The sequence below is a fragment of the Furipterus horrens genome, unplaced genomic scaffold (genome assembly GCF_987537825.1).
Source record: "Furipterus horrens unplaced genomic scaffold, mFurHor1.1.pri manual_scaffold_5, whole genome shotgun sequence".
Classification (NCBI taxonomy): domain Eukaryota; kingdom Metazoa; phylum Chordata; class Mammalia; order Chiroptera; family Furipteridae; genus Furipterus; species Furipterus horrens.
Genome location: NW_028327175.1, coordinates 8,405,496 through 8,413,445, shown reverse-complemented (window position 1 = coordinate 8,413,445; position 7,950 = coordinate 8,405,496).

Sequence of the window (7,950 nt, the reverse complement as noted above, 5' to 3'; positions counted from 1 at the left end):
ACTTTAAGTATTCCAAACTGTTTAAACATTGGAGGTATTCTTTTTTTTTAAGATTTAATGTTTATTTATTTTTGGAGAGAAGGAAAGGGAGGGAGAAAGAGAGGAAAAGAAACATCGATGCACGAGAAAAACACCCATTGGTTACCTTTTGCCCCCCCATGCCCCCAGCTGGGGACCTGGCCCGCAACCCAGGCACGTGCCCTGACCAGGATAGAACCAGAGACTTTCACTTTGTGGGGCAGTGCCTCACCCACTGAGTCACGCTGGTCAGGGCTGGATGTGTTCTTACTGATGTTGTTTTCCTTTAACCTAAAATATGATGTTTGGCATATATTATTAAATATCCAAGAATTATGTTCCCTGGCTTTTGTAGCTCAGCCTATGAATTGAAGGGTTGCCAGTATGATTCCCAGTCAGGGCACATGTCTGGGTTGTGGTTGTGGGCCATGCACGCGAGAGGCAACCATACGTTGATGTTTCTCTCCCTCTCTTTCTCCCTCCCTTCCCCTCTCTCTAAAAAATAAATAAATAAATCTTAAAAAAAAGAAATAATTATGTGTTCTTAGATAAAAAGAATGGATGAGTAAATAAATAAATGAATCAATGCATTTTTAAATTACCTTGGCAATTATACTCATCAGAAGTGCAGCTATTTTACCAGGTTCATGTAGTCTATCAAGTGCAATACCTGATGTTAGATTCCAGAAAAATAAAAGGCATTTCTCATCCTTCAAAAGGTTTCAGACTTTCATTAAAGATCTTAAAATATGCTCCCCAGATCTTTACATGCCCATATGAAACAATATATTAATTAATACCATGGACAAAATAACTGAAAAAAAAAAAAACACAAGGACATTTCTTGTAATTTACTTTTCTAAAAATATTGATTTCTCCTCATTAAATTGCATCTACTCTCTGACTTCTATTATGGAAATAGAACTGTGTTATTTTAGAAAATAAACAGCACACAAATAAGCTAATATAAAAATTAGGAATACAGAATGTTTTCTCTTGAGAAAATATAAAAGAAAAATAATTTTCTATTAAATATCAATTATATTATTTTAATTATTATAAAATATTATGTTAACTTAGTTTAATTTTTTTCTTTATAACTTTAAACCATATTACCAAGTAGAATATAAATAGAATTGACATGAAGTAATTTGAAAACCAGTAATTGATGAGTTTCTCATGTGAAAACAATTTTGTAGAAACAATTAAGAGAAAAATACCAAATAAAATTATTATAAGAATTTTCCCAGATTCATATTAAACCTAAATGAAAAACTTCTGGGAGCTTAATAACATCTTCGGCATTTTTATAAAAGCCAATTTAATATTTTTCTTCTGTGTGTGTCTTTTCATAAACCTTTTTGATTTCTTCCTGGAAATTAATGAATTTCCCAAACAGATGGAGAAAATAGAGTATTCTATTCATATCCCAACAAATTGACACAAATTAAATAGAGTCAGTGATACTGAAGTTAACTTGAAACTCTAATACTATATAATATATTCCAAAAATACCAAATAGTGTATGAATGCACGGTTTCTTCTCTAACCTCTGACCTTTCCTTCAAAAAAGAGATAATCAGGAATCAATTTGTGTGGCATGACAAGGTATGTTGTCTCAATGTAGCTCTCAGTATAACATTTTTTGGAGGCGTGTCTTTGAAAGAATGGTGTGTCATCAACGCTGCCAAAATGAAGGAGAACAGATCCTTTGATGAAAGTTGTTAATTGAGCCCTGGCCAGGGTGGCTCAGTTGATTGGAGCAATACCCCATAAACCAAAAGGTTGCAGGTTCAATTCCCAGTTGGAACACATGCCTGGGCTGTAGGTTCTGTCCCAGTCATGGTGCATGAGAGAGACAACCGAAATATATTTCTTTCTCACATCAATGATCCTCACCCGCCCCTCCCTTGCCTTTCCTTCTCTCTAAAAATAAAATAAAATGAATAAGCATGTCTTTGGGTGAGTGAAGTTTTTTTAAAGCTGTTAACTGGATGATTAAGACAGAATCATATAGTTATTCAACTGCCAAGGACCCAAAGTCTTCTGGGAGTAATAAATACCCACAGCTTCAGAGAGGTGATACTGGAAATGTTTGCTCATGAGGCTCTCTGGGGAGAAGCAGGTAATAATCTGGCCAGAGAATTCTTCTTAGAATTCTCTGACTCTCTCTGCTTTAGAAAAATGAATCATCTTTGACATCTTGAGCAAAAGTGCAGATGTAGATAATCCTTCTGGTATTCACTGAAATAACTATTTCTCAAGAAGAGATGGCGAGGGTTAGAGATGCAACTCTGACAGCAACTGAAGTAGAAAGATCATCTGTTTTAACCCTGTTGGGGCTTTATGGTTCTCACAGATGCTGCCCTTCCCAGCCAAGAATGATAGAAGCATTGGGATTTGTCAGTCTCAGATCACCCAACTGGTCTACAGTGGTTCATCCTAGACCTTCTCCTCTTCAGTTTTTTGTTGTTGTTGTTGTTGTTTGCTTGTTTGTTTATAAGGTATTTTTGGAGAAAATTAGCTGAAAGTGTTATTCTGGGCCTTGGCAAAGTTGTGTTTAATTGTTTTGTCAGTTTGTTTTATTTTAGTCACTCTAGTAGATGTAAAACTCAATCCATACCTGTTTCAATCTCCCACGAATGAAAACACCATACAATAAATTCCTGTCTGCATATGCAAAATGTACAAATACACATGTAGTTTTCATTTGCATTTCCCTAATAAGAACTGATATTGAACATCTTTCTTGTGCTCATTTGCAATCCACATATATTTCTTGGTGAAGGGTCTATTCAAATATTTTGCCCATTTTTTAAACTGAGTTGTTTTCTAGTTTGTGAATTTTGTGTTATTTATATATTATGCATACAAGTCCCTTATTGGCTAAAGATTTTGCCAATATTTTCTCTCAGCCTATGGCTTGACTTTCATTTTCTTAATAGTGTCAAAACAGAAGTTCTTAGTTTTGGTAAAGTCAAAATTTTCAAGATTTTTTTTTATAGATCATACTTTTGTGTTTTTTCATTTATTTATTTTATTGTTGTTCTATTACAGTTGTCTCAGTCTTTCCCCCATTGCTCTCCCCTGCCCTGACCCCACCCCCCACTTCCACAGCCAATCCCTACTCTGTAGTTCATGTCCATGGATCCTTTATTCTTGTTCTTTGACTAGACTCTTCCCATTCTTTCTCCCATTATTCCTCTCCCTCCTCCCCTCTGGTTGCTGTGAATTTGTTCCTTGTTTCCATGTACAGTAGTCCCTCTCTATATCGCTGTTCATTTATTGCAGCCTCACTGTATTGCAGGATTTAAAAAATATTATATTTAATTATTTATCACAGATTTTTCGCTATATCATGGGATTTTGTGGTACTGTACAGTAAATACTAAAATAAATGTAAGGTTCCTACTTTGCAGATTTTCACCAACGTGGGGTGTCTAGAATGTAATACCCACAATAAGTGAGGGATCACTGTAACTGGTTCTATTTTGCTCATTTGTTTTTTTGTTCATTAGCTTTCATTTATAGGTGAGATCATATGGTATTTGTCTTGTGTTGCCTGGCTTATTTCACTTAGCATAATGCTATCCAGTTCCATCCAAGCTGTCACAAAAAGATAGGTATTCTTTCTTTCTCTCTTCCTGCTGCATAGTATTCCATTGTGTAAATGTACCACAGTTTTTTGATCCACTCATCTACAGATGGGCATTTAGGCTGTTTCCAGGACTTGGCTATTGTAAATAGCACTGCTGTTGGGCCAATGTTTTGATCTCCAAAACATATAAAGAACCCATATGACTCAACACCAGGAAAATAAACAATCCAATTAAAAAATGGGCAAAGGACCTGAACAGACACTTCTCCAAGGAGGACATACAGAGGGTGCATAGACATATAAAAAGATGCTCAACATCACTAGCCATCAGAGAGATGCAAATTAAAACCACAATGAGATACCACCTCACACCTGTCAGAATGGCCATCATCAACAAATCAACAAACAAGTGCTGGTGAGGATGCGGAGAAAAGGGAACCCTGGTGCATTGCTGGTGGGAATGCAGACTGGTGCCGCCACTGTGGAAAACAGTATGAAATTTCCTCAAAAAACTAAAAATTGTGTTTAATTTTAAATGTACACTATCAATGATTCTGGCTCTAACAAGAATACTATGGCTACCACATACTTGATTCTTCATGTACATAATGTCTTGTGATGATTGTTGTCTTTTTATCTTAAATGAAATTTATGAAAAAGCCATTTTGAAGAATCCACTTTTAATACTAGTAAATTTTTAAGTAAATAAATATCAATAATTTAAATAAACTTCTCATTGAAATCCCTTCAAGTAAATTTACACATAGAGGATGTATTAAACCTCTTCATGAATACTCAAGGTAACTACGATGTCCATAAATTTCTAGACTATACTCTAAAACATGGATTCTTCATGGTCTATGGGAAGCTGAGGGAACATTTTGTACTTGATTCCTGTGAGCACTTAAATCTTTAATTATTCTTTTTATTGTCTGATTGTTAAGTAGCCTACTTGTATTCCTTGATATTCTTAAAGTTCTTCCATGTATATAGTCCTCCACTGTCTGACTACATAGCTTTTGTTTTTTTTTTTTAATCTGCTAAGGGTTGGAATAAGATGGTCAAATTTATTAAGACTGTATGTGAACCAAGAATGACTAGGTTCTGAATGAAAATCTGAGGGGGTATCTAAGGAAAAATGTGTGTTCAGTACTTACTATTTGGCATATAAATTGGCTGTTTTTTGTTTATTCTTAGCAAACCAGCAACATTACCTATCCAGATAAGAAAAGTTCCAGGAACTGTGATATATCACTGAATTCATTTACTCTACTAGTTTTTGACTTTTCATGTATATTTTTCTCATCTACCAATAATTTTCATGTTTCCTAGAGCTGGATATTTTTCTTTCATTTCTGATCATTTACTTCTAATAGTTCAACTCCTAATAAGATCTGTAAGTTCAGTGAATATGTGAAAGGAAAAAAAAAATCCCCCAAACTATGAGTTCTATCTCTAGAAAATAAAGCTTTGTTCTAAACTTTCACCACGCTGAATGACTGTTATCATACACTGATTAATTAGCAGTGTCCAGATGAAAACTCATCTGAGTTTCATTCTTGTCTGAGGCAGAGGTGAAAATGTCTTTCACCAATGGTGAGTCAGCCTGACTTATTCCTCCGCTCAGTTAGCAAACGGGCTCACACATTCACATACATTCACATATGAGCAGGTGCTGCCTAATGCTTTCCTAAAGCTTCAAAAGAATAAAATCGGTTACTAACTTTGTAAATTTGAGATTATAAACTGCAAGGCAGTTTTATAAGTCCTTCGTTCATTGCCCACTGATAATTTGACTTCAACCCACTTTTAAAGAAGACTTTTGTCACCCTTCTGGAAGTCAAGTTTCAAATGTGCCATTCTTGAAACAATGATGCTCTAGAATTGCCTGTAAATGTCCAGCCCTCTCTTTCTATAACTCCAATTTATTTGCTTTTTGTTCTAAGAAAAACCAGTTATCATAAACCATCTCTTTTCTTTAGGTTGTGCTCCCTCATCCCCTAAACAGTCAGAAGAGTGAGAAATTCAGTTCATTTTGTGAGTTAGTTAAGCAAGAGCCAGAAATTTGTACCACGCGAAATAAACTATAATTTACTTTTTCTTTTCAAAGCAGATATCTTTTGCAATGTTACTGTGAGCTTTAAGAAAAACAAAATGTCTAGATGGGAGTCAGAAGTTTCCCTTCTTTGGATCTTGACTCATCTCCTTCCATGACACAAGTCCAAATATCTGTCCGAATATTTCTTTATGTTCACCCTCCAGGGATTCTAGAGCTGGAGGTAGACCTAAAGATTGAAATCTTAGTGTGGAGAAACCCATACACGGTCACGTGACTGACAACTGAATTCCACATGGGACAGCGACACCTGAGGTTACGCGGTTGTAGAGACAGTCAGCGTTATGGTAATATGATTATTTAATTCTGCTCTGAGAAGAATTCTGCAAGCTCTCTCTTCAGCTGTCTTCCTGTTGACCTGTATCTGGCAGTAAGTAGAGATGCTGTACTGAACAAGCTAAAGGAATTAAAGCAGCTCATTTGAGAAGGACTCATGCTTCCGGGGAAGAATAAAATATATTTGGGAGGTTGGAAAAGAAGAGATGGGGAGAACATAAAAAAGCCAGGTAGACTGTGTTTAGCAGGAGAAAGAAAAAGAGAATAAGAATGAGCAGACTGATAAGCAGCTTTTATTCTTTGTGACTTTTTTTTAAGAGTAGGGTGGTAGAGGAGTGTGTTAGAAGGTTTGTTTTGTGACGCAAATATAAAACTTATTTGCCTTTTCTACTTCAGGATACTCCATTCAAGGGCTTTCTTTGAATGGGTTGTGAAGGCAAGCAATATGATGTTTACAAGCTTAGGCTCTTCCTTGTGTAAATCTGGGCTCTTCCACTCTATCTAACCTTGGACAAGTTCCTCAACATCTCTTACTCAGTCAGTTCATCTGAAGATGGAAGCAATAATAATATCCACCTTATAGGGTTTGAGGAATAAATGAGTTAATGTATGAAACATATGTAGAACAGCCCTTGGCATATATTAGAGGACCAAAAAAATTAGTAATTTTTATTTATATTTCTTTTAGCCTGGCCAGTGTGGCTCAGTTAGTTGGAGCTGATCCCATAACTGAAAGGTTGCAGGTTCAACTCCTGGTCAGGGTCCATGCCTAGGTTGCGGGTTTGATCCCCTGTCCAGGTGTATACAGGAGGCAACCAACAGATGCTTCTCTCTTGCATCAATGTTTTTCTCTCTCCCTTCCTCTCTCACTGAAAAGCAATGAAAAAAAAATCCTTGGGTGAGGATAAAAAAATTATTAAATCTGTTATTCACTTACAGACATTCAGTATTTGAAAGTCAGTATAACCACAGCTGAAACTGGCAAATTTGTATATTGTATTAGAAATTCAATCTCACTGACACATCAGAATGCAAGGCCTCTGGGTGCCACTGAGTTTCTTATTTGTTAGTGAGAAAATTGAGACCAGAGATTAAATGAGACTTGCTCAAGTCCAGGCAGCTAACTGTTGTAACATCAGAACAGCATGTGTGGCAATTGATTTGGAGACAGGCCAGGAAACCAGATCCACAAAACAAAGATTAGGAAGCTAGAGGGCCCTTAGATTAGTCAAGCAGTCAAAAATTCAGAAATAGTCAAGTACAAAAAAAAAAAAAAAAAAAAAAGAAACGACGGGCCAGAAACAGGCAAAAAATCCAGATGGGAAACAGAAAGACCTCAGCGACAGGGAGACCTTGAAACTGGGGCCATCCTGCTTCAGCTGGGAAGCTCTTGTAGCGGTTGGGGTGAGGGAGGAGTTATCCACGGAAAGGGCGAATCCTGATGGAAGAAGACAAGATGAGGAAATGGGAAGGGGCACAAGGTAGAATGGATGGCTGAACAACGGAGTGATAACTTAAACTTGGAAGTGTTGGTCTGAAAAATTCAATAGTTGAAAATACTGAATCAATATTTGGAAATGTTGAGAAATATTGTTTTGCATGTAGACTACTACTCACAAGGAACTGAACCGGTTCTTTCTCTTATCCACCTATCACACAGCAAACGGAACACCTTGCTTACCCACGTCAACTGCTCCTAGGTTATCAGGGACATGACAGTAATTTCCATCTAACAGAGGCCCACGTGAGAAGTGGGGTGTTAGTTTAAATATTTTAGAATACAGAAGGTTAAAATTTTTCTCTTTATGTCATCTTTACAGAAAGCTCTTCTCTGGAGTCATAAGCCTCAAAATACCCAACAAGAATCTCTAATAGCTCTAAAAGATGCCCAGATAAGAGCAGTAAAGCAGAGTTTGCTTTGCTGGGTCCTTGCAGAGGACAA